Below are 9,717 nucleotides of genomic sequence, written 5' to 3' on the forward strand. Positions count from 1 at the left end.
GATTGTTGTCCGCCATGTGACTTGTGAGTCTCGCTAACACAACATGCTCGAGGAGCTTCCCGAGGCATGAGGTTAGCGAAATAGGGCGAAGGTTTTGGATGGTAAGTGGTTTGTTGGGTTTCGGTATGAATATTACCTTCGCGTGGCGCCACGACTGCGGGAGGCTACCCTCCCTCCAGCACTGGTTGAAGTAGTATTTCGTAATCTGGGTGATTGATCGGTCGTCCAGATTACGGAGCATGGAGTTTGTGATTTGGTCTGCACCAGGTGCGGAGTTGGCGCGGAGAATCTGGAGGGCCGCTCTGACTTCCGTCTCCGTGATGTCGGTGTCGAGTGTGGGATTTGCTTGTCCTGTGTAGTGGGGTAGAGGTGTGGGGGTGCCTGGAGAGGTGTACATGGTTTGAAGTGTGTCTAGGAGGGTGTCGGGATCGTCAATGTTTTCGTGTGTGAGGTGTGTCACGTGGTGTTTTGTCGCTGATTTGGTGTGTGTGGGGTCAATGAGGTATCGGAGGAGTTGCCATGCGCGTTTGCTGGACACGTTTCCTGCGATTCCGCCACATATCTGTCCCATGTTGGACCGGCAGAGCTCCTCAGAGTGTTGTTGAATTTGTGTCTGCAGCGCGGCCAGCCGCTTTTTAAGTGCCCTGTTAAGTTTGTTGCCTTTCCAGCGTTCCAGGAGGCTGTGATAAGCCTCCCAGAGGTGGGCTAGGCGCGTGTAGAGTGTACGGGTTTCGGTTGTAGTTTCAATGTGTCGCGTGTTATGGTGAACGTCATGCGTGAGTGATTGCACCGATGCGTCGATGTCCGCGACGGGAGTGTCTGGGAGGGCCACAACGAGACGAACTTCACAATGTTTCATGTGTTTGTTCTGGAAAAAAAACTGTCACGTTTGGTCCGGCGTCTGGAGCGATCCTCATAGATCGATGTGATGCCACAGTAACATCAAGTTATGTTTGATGAAAAATGAAGTGGGTCGTGCTTCGTTGAATATAAACGCGTGCATTGGCAGTCCCAGAACAGGCTTCTCTGTAAGGCACAGTGCAGCAGGGATGAGGAAATATCTCCTTGCGCCGAAGCCAACTTGCAAACTTTTGCTGATACTGACGTGCTGCTTTGTTGACTGAGGGAGATATTTTTTTTTTTTTAAGTTTCAGAGCGTCATGAGCTCCAGTGCAGTCCGTTTTATGCTACCCAATACCAACACGTTGGGAAAGTATCATATCACACCAAACTCAAGCCAAGTCCCGCACACCTAATCCGGAGACCCGGATGTGAAGCGCACATTAAATTTTTCCTCTTTCTCTCTTTTTCACGTGTTCGAACTTTCATACGTTCCTCTTTGCTTACTGAAAGAAAAAGAAAACGCCCTGTTTTTATTATGACCATCCGACTACATGCTAATCATGCGTATTTCCTTCGTTCTACCCTGTAATCTTCCCAGTGCTAACGCGATAGCGTTAAGGGCCCCGTGTCGCAGAAGAGCCGGAGTCGTCGTCGGCGGCGTTGGCCTTGAGCGAAAAATCCCAGAAGCATTAATAAATGTCTTTCGGGTCATAGCTCGGATTAGCCTACAAGGTTTTAAGTGATATAGTGTATTGATACCACGACGTCCTGTCGTATACAAAACTTATCATGCAGGCTTTGGTCGGTACAGAAGTGCGGCTACCGTGTTCGCCGGGTGCCTCTGTATGTTTCTACGCATAATAGGGGCGGGGCTATACCAACATAACACACTGCTGCTTCAACCAGTGTCTTTCGCACACTCGCGCCCCCGCGCCATGACATACAGCACGCGTGAATGCCCCGGCCATGTTTTAATTTCTACGTACACTGCTCATCTGCATCATTGCGACAAAAAGCTATACTCCACGCTCGCGTGTGATGCCTCACAACCCGTATATCTCGTACTCGGGCGTTAAGGTTAATAAAGATGCCCAGGTTTAGCTTGGTTAAGCCAAGAATGCGTTGCATATTGCGCGGTCTTTTTGCGCGAGGTATTGCTTGGCGGCACTCGATTTTCTCAGCAGCTTTTCCTCCGTGACGTATGGATGGATGGATGGATGGATGGATGGATGGATGGATGGATGGATAGGAGCGCCCCCTTTGAAACGGGGTGGTGGCAACCGCCACCATGCTTAGTCGTCCTTTCTTTTTCCTTTTTTTCCCTTTTATTTCTTTTTTTTCTTTTTTAGTGGTTTGGTGACGTCACGTCACGTGGTTTGGTGGCTGCCCGGCCGCGCCCAAGGGCTGAACTGAGTGATTGCAATATGCTACGCATAAAAACAACAAAAATAAATGACATGACGGTCCCCGCGTGTCAACGCAATATTCAGCGACAGCTGTTAATGCGATATATTGTAGTTTAAAATATGAGCGTGATCTCTGCAGTTCTATGGCGTTCTTTTCAGTATCCCTCACACAGTCGGTTACGCACCAGCATGTACAGCTCGTTCGGTCGAAGAGCCTTCGGCGTCGCAGTTGTAGGTGCCGGCACCGCGCTTCGGGAAAAAAAGCCTATAATGCCAACCATTTGTGCCGAATGTTCCAGGTAGTTTAATACGATTCAGCGTTTAGAACAGCACAAACTTCATTCACTTCATTCACTTCAAACTGATCTTGACGCTGTAACGGCTTGGTGTTCTTCCTGGCTAATGTCTCTAAATGCATCTAAAGCAAAGTTAATGTCGTTCACTAACCGTTCCAGTCGAATTGCTACAACCTACTTCCTCAATAACGATACAGTTGAACTTACAACAACTTACAAGTACCTAGGAGTTCACTTTCAGTCTGACCTAACTTGGCATTACCATATTAACACAATCTTAGCATCAGCAAATCGCGCACTCGGCCTTCTTAGGCATAATCTCAAACACGCGCCTTCACATTTAAAAAAACTTGCTTACATCACGCTAATCCGCCCGAAAGTTGAGTATGCTTCTGCCATATGGGACTCTCATCAAGCTTACATCATAAACAACCTTGAATCCCTGCAAAACCGTGCTGATCGCTTCATCTTTTCAGATTATTCACGCTTCACCAGTGTCACAGCATTAAAACAACGTGCCGAGTTGGAACCGCTATCATGTCGACGCCATTTCGCTCGCCTAACCTTGCTTCACAAACTGTATCACCATCCCACCCTCCACGACGACTTCTTTTTGCCACACCCTGCAGTCTTTCCTCGCCGTGACCACGTTAACAAAATAAAACGCATCACGTGCCGTTCATTGCTCTACGCGAAATCATTCATTCCTCGCACTATAATAGATTGGAATAACTTGCCATAACACATAGCTATTGAGGTTAACCCACAATCGTTTCAGCATTCGTTAAAGCAAACCATGGACTAAGCGATTTGGTATTTTTGTTGTATTATGTGCATTTACTGAGTATTTTATTCTGCGTTGTTTGTTGTTATTATTTGTGTACATTACTAGCTTTAATTCATTATTACGTGTATTTTGTTCAAATTCCTGTGCCACATTTTTATGATTGTATCGCCCCCCCCCCCCCCCCCCCTATGTAATACCCTCGCACGAGGGCCCTTAGGGTATTGTAAATAAATAAATAAATAAGTTACCTTGCGGCAGTAATTCCAACCGGCGACCTATAATCGAGGCTGCGGGTGTCCACCGAGATGAGTGAGACAGTAACTGCAACTTCAATACCTCAAATCCAATTTTCGTCTCCTTCATTACGGCTCCTCTGTCTCTCTCTCTCTTCTTTCACTTCTGCCTACCTCCCTTTCCATACGGCGGGGTTCACGTGTACACCGAGGTGTGAGGCAATTACTGAGATTTCCTCTCCTCAAAAATGCGTTGCGTTCAAAGCTGTTTCGAACGGGCAAGGCGTCGCGCTGAAGGGGCGATGGCGTTCCGTGGACTCCCTGGCACCGCTGCAATAAGTTGTCGCGTTCCAATCCATAAGGCGAATTCCAATGTTTTTTATGCGAAGCATACTACTTTAGCTACCACTTCAGTCCTTCGCCGTGGTTATGCGCCTCCAAATCACGTGATACATGACGTCACACCACGTGACACGATGACGTCACGACAGTAGAGAAGCGGGGGCCCACTTCGCGCCGTCGCTGTGGTTGTGCGCCTCCAAATCACGTGATACATGACATCACACCACGTGACACGATGACGTCACGACAGTGGAGAAACGGGGGCCCACCTCGCGCCGTCGCTGTGGTTGTGCGCCTCCAAAACACGTGATACATGACGTCACACCACGTGACACGATGACGTCATGACAGTGGAGAAACGGGGGCCCACCTCGCGCCGACGCTGTGGTTGTGCGCCTCCAAATCACGTGACACGATGATGCCACACCACGTGATACGATGACGTCACGGCAGTGGAGAAACGGGGGTCCACCTCGGGCCGTCGCTGTGGTTGTGCGCCTCCAAATCACGTGACACATGACGTCACACCATGTGACACGATGACGTCACGACAGTGCAGAAACGGGGGCCCACCTCGCGCCGTCGCTGTGGTTGTGCGCCTCCAAATTACGCGACACGATGATGCTTCGCATTCTCCAGGCTTAACCAAGTTAAGCCTCAGCCATTTTTTTGGTTTCCAGTTGATTAGCCACCATACATGGCTGTCCTTGAGCGATCCTCAGTGTGGGTATGTTACATTAAAATTATGAATAACAGCGGCAACAAGCAGCGAGAGTTCGTCTCGTCATTCCACGCAAACACGTTGTAAGTAGCCTTAGAAGATTTTTATCAACAACAGCTGTTTCAGCCATAAACCCCCGTGACAGACAGAATATATCTAGCTGGTTATCGTACTATCACATGAGCAAGTGTTGACAGTCATTATATAGCTAGCTAGTTATCTCTATCACATGAGTACTACACGTAGGCAGAAACAACGCATTAATAAATAGCAGCACCTGCGGAACTGCACAGCCCGCCTGCAGCACGAAGCGCGCGCAGTTTGGTGTCCGTATTCGAATTCCGAGAGCATAACTGGGAGGGCTAGCTACTCCTGTCTTCTTCGGCGTCACCATGAATCTTCTTATCAGAATTAAAACGCCGTTGAAAGCTTGGTCTCTGAGAGGGATAGCAGTCATGCCGCCGACTACTTCTGCAGCCAGTACCTCAGGCAAAGAGCGCGACCCGAGGACCTTCCTATGGCTGAGGGAGCACAAATACAGGGATAGCCTCAAAGCTCTGACCAACGTCCTGTTCAGGCGGCCTGGTGAAGGCGACGACCAGTATCTGAACGTGGGCTGCGGACCGGGCAACTTCGTCACGGAAGCCCTCCTGCCTCGTCTGGGCCGGTTCCGCCGACTCATTGCCACGGATAAGTCTGTGTACACGGTAGAGTACGCCCGAAAGAACTGCGCCCATCCGGCTGTAGTCTATGACGTCCTCGACATCGAAAGCGGTGATGTTCAGTCCATCGTGGACAAGTACGGGCAGTTCGACCGCGTCTACTCGTTCATGGCATTCCACTACGTGGACGACCTGGAGCGCGCCTACCGAAACGTTTTCCTGGCGCTGAAGGACGGCGGAGAGTTTATGGCGGTGTCTTTTACGGGTGCCGCCATCACAGACGTGTGGTACCAGCTTTGCTGTACTGAAGAATGGAAGCCCTTTCTATCCGTGGGTAATTCGTGCAGGTGTAGCCGGTCGTAGGCGTGCCAAGTGTATTGTGGAGAATGATTTTCTATCATGCATGGGTTTAGACAGGTGCATGTTGCAAGCAGAAGTAAGATTCTTTCGCGGGCTAGTTGGTTCATGATCTTTGGATTAGCTTGGTTTGAAGTGTCGTCACTGTAGGCAGTTGCGCCCCTGTTTTGCCGTTTGCCCTCTCTCTGTCTGTGTCAATGAAGTGCGCACTTATTCCAAAGCACATGTTGTAAGGACTGGAGGGGGCAAGTGTGAATTGGTTCCGAGCTGCTATTAATGAAAGCGTTAAGAGCGATAGCGACCGGAGTTTTCTTACGGTACCACGTGTAAAAGCTACACGGCGGTGGCACTGGTGCGCAATTCGAAATGCGCCCACCATACAAACAACTCGTTCCTTCCCGCGCAGTACACTTCCAGCTTTACTGGCTGATTCCACTCAACTGAATTTCATTTTTTTTTTACTTAGATCGATCACTGCTTCCTGGCTTTGTCATCAATCATATTGGTATTCCATCTGACACAGGCTTTGCTTTTCGCGGCGCGCCTGCTTTAATGCGGGCAATGCAAACATTTCGCATTTACTCGGTTATTGAATACTTTTTAATCACGAAAGCTGCGGTACAAATTATTTGCTTCAAATTTGAGTGGTCTTTTTGTGTGTGTGTACTTCCTGCAGAAAAAGGGATACAGAGCGCGCTCCTTTCTGACGTTTGCACTATCCTTACATCGGTGCAGTGATCAAGGGCGTCCGCAGAACTTTTTCCAGGGGGGTACACCCGATGTCTGGGGGTGGGGGAGGCGGTAGGTTTGTAGTTGTTTTCTACTAGGGCATAAATAATATCCGTAATTCCAAGGGGGGCAACCGCCCCCCCTTGCCCCCCCTTCCGGACGCCCATGGCAGTGATAATTATTCAAGTCGCCTGCGCACGCACTGGCCCCGATATTTCCGCGCATGAACAAGGCAGCTGTTATGTTCTTCCTGCGTCGTGAATTCGACGTCCGTCGAAAGCCGTTTCCTCCTGTTTTCTGCCTCAGGGACAGACTTCATTTCGCTGACGATTTAACACTTTTCGGAATAATGGCGGTCATGCTGGAATGAAACTGGCGCGAAGAACGGCATGAATTCGGTAAAAGCCCACAGAACTGATCATGTGTCCCTCTCACGGCAAAAGCTTTAGTGAAGGGATGTAAAGGCGTCCCAGGGGGATGGAAGCGAGGCTGCGGAAATATCCCTGTTGACGAACGACGGTGTGCAACTGCGGCCCGATCACGTTGATGGGCAGCACCGTGTTTTTCTGTATCCTTATCTATGCCCTTTGCTTAGTGATGTCACTCCGTGTAGCTTTTCGAGTTTAGTACCTCATGGGGCCTCCTTCGTTTTGATCCCAGAACCCGAAGAAATTGCTGTCCCAGCGGTTCTGCTACAGTGCACCCATTCCGCTGATCTAGATAGCGGACATCGAAGAAAAGGCGGTTGCTGCTGCCGGGCTCGAGCTTCTGTCGTGCCAAATGTACAACAGCTACTGGACGATGCCCGACGTCGACAGCTGGCTAGGTAAGTCCCGGACAGAGGAATTGTGGGTAATTAATTCGCACCACGCTTCGAAGCATCGGTTTGGATTGGCCGCCGCGGTGGCTCAGTGGCTATGGTGCTCGGCTGCTGACCCAAAAGACGCGGGTTCGATCCCGGCCGCGGCGGCTGGAATTTCTTTGGAGGAGAAATTCTAGAGGCCCGTGTACTGTACGATGTCAGTGCACGTTAAAGAACCGCAGGTGGTCGAAATTTCCGGAGCCCTCCACTACGGCGTCTTTCATAGCCTTAGTCGCTTTGGGACGTTAAACCCCATAAACCAACCAACCGGTTTGGATTGCTGACGCCATATACGTGACACACGACGTCACGGATTCCTGGCAACTAATTTGTTTCCGCAGTAAAAGGGAACGAAAAAAAAAATGGATGCCTTACCGCTCTGGGATCCCAACAGTGGCCAAACCGCTCAGCCAAGGGTGAAAAAAAGCTCTGCGTCTGGCAGACACGGTTTTCTTTGTGTGACTGGAGGACGTTTTAATTATGTCTTGTGTATCAAGGCTGGCAGTACAATTTCTAGCTGGCGCGGGCCAGCGTAGCCTGCCAATTCAATTCCAATATCGATCAGTTTTCCTTATTCGTTCTTAGTGCTTAGCTTGAACGATGCCATTCCCCAGTTATCTCTACGCCTGGGCGATAGACAACAAAGAAACGGGAGCTAGGCGTGGCGTTCCTGAGACAATTGTAAAGGAACGAAGGAATAATTGGAATGAAATAAACATGAAGCCATCATATCGTATTACTACTCCGGCGCTGTTTCCAAGAGGTAGTTCTTTCTGCATGCTATTTTAATCCTTCGTGAGACAGGTATGACCAGTATTATTTTTACGGCAATAACTGCTAGTAGTCCCTTCTACGCCGTAGGGGTGGCCACGGCACGAGGCCACGGCAGGTACGAATCTAACTACGCACAATCGCCATGCACGATGAGCCGAAGCGGAGACCAAGCGACGCCATTTGTGACGGCGTCTGTCTTTCACAGCACAAGCTGCACACGTACGAGCATTGCAAAACCTACCACTGAGTCACGCGCATTACACTGGGAGCATGAACGATGTAAATTTTTACAGCGTCACCCGTTCTTAGCTCGTTCTTGAAAAATGTGCGTCATCAGCGCCGTCCGCATAGCCCTTCTGAGCACACTCCGTAGAGAGCACCCGCAGGTAAAATATCCACCTCGGGCATACACGTACAGTACCTCCGGAATACGAAGCGGATACTTTAACCACTAGAATAAATTTTGAGCCTGGGCTAGTAGGTTCATACTGAGGACAGCGCAAAAAGGCTGCACAGGACACAGCAGAAACACTAAAACACAGGACGGGCGCTGTCCTATGTTTCTTTGTTTCTGCTGCGTCCTGTGCAGTCTTTTTGAGCTGCCCTCTGATGCTTCTCACTACTAGGCCTACGCAGCAGTGGCTTAGTGGAAAGAGTATCCACTCTAGTCTAGTCTGTCTTTCATATCTATGTCCATTTCTTCGCAATCAAACGATAGCTGACGCTGGATAATTCCCGCTAGCAACTCGTAACCATCCTGTGATTGTTTTTCTTCTCTTTTTGCAGATTCCTACATTCCATTCTTCGTGCTTGAATCCGGGGTGCCTGAGGACAGGCGCGCTGCCTTTCGCGATGACTGCAGGTCGCTGCTTCTGAAAGCGTCAATGGCCACGCCGAAAGGACGCCACCTGAGGCACAGTGTCATCATCATCCACGCGCAGAAGCCGCCTTGCCCGCGCGGCAAACATCCGAGAGTTCATCAACCCGCGGTGTTGTGATTTCTGCGCGGCTGTGACGAAAGCATAAAAAAGTCGTGAATGGCTCAGGCCTACGTTTTCTGAGTGCGAGTGGCTCCCGATGCGCTCGATGCTGTAGCCGGCACCCTTCACATTCTTATCTTTTGTTTATGAGGGTTACACGTCCCAAAGCGACTCCGGCTATAAGGGACGCCATTGTGAAGGGCTCCGGAATTTGACCACCTGGGGTGCTTTACCGCGGACTGACATCGCACAGTGCACGGGCCTCCAGAATTTCTCCTCCATCGAAATTTGACCGCGGCGGCACTTTCTAATCGTACTCGCTGAATGTGAACCAACTTTTCACGCAAAATCTAGCTGCCTTGTGATTAGAATGCAGTTAGTCTGCAGATTTCGTTGTGCACCAAACTGCGCCTCCACGGCCTCCCCGTAGTTTGCACCAGCAAGCAAGCGAGCGTGTGTTGCTGAGTCTTTTCTTGAGAACTCCACGAGAAACACGGATTCGAATGTACTCATCTTGTCGGTGAAGCCCGTCAAGCGTTTTTGCGCCAGCTTTTAAAATGGTGCCGCAACCGCCAATACAGCTGCGACGACAACTGGGCTTCTCCTTGCAGCCTGCAAGGAGTGCGGAGAAGCTCAGGAATGATCTCACTAACGGAGAGGTTTCACACTTCCGCTGTCTTAGCTACCACATAACCGTGAGTCGTCGGATGCCGCCAAACCATGCT

General features: G+C 50.0%; 1 pseudogene; it reads left to right on the top strand.

The window, feature by feature from the left end:
• Nucleotides 1-239: 239 nt before the first annotated feature.
• On the top strand, nucleotides 240-9,010 carry LOC149358500 (juvenile hormone acid O-methyltransferase-like; annotated as a pseudogene).
• Nucleotides 9,011-9,717: the final 707 nt, after the last annotated feature.

The sequence above is a fragment of the Amblyomma mixtum genome, chromosome 2, assembly GCF_055824585.1.
Source record: "Amblyomma mixtum isolate Tamu chromosome 2, ASM5582458v1, whole genome shotgun sequence".
Lineage (NCBI taxonomy): Eukaryota > Metazoa > Arthropoda > Arachnida > Ixodida > Ixodidae > Amblyomma > Amblyomma mixtum.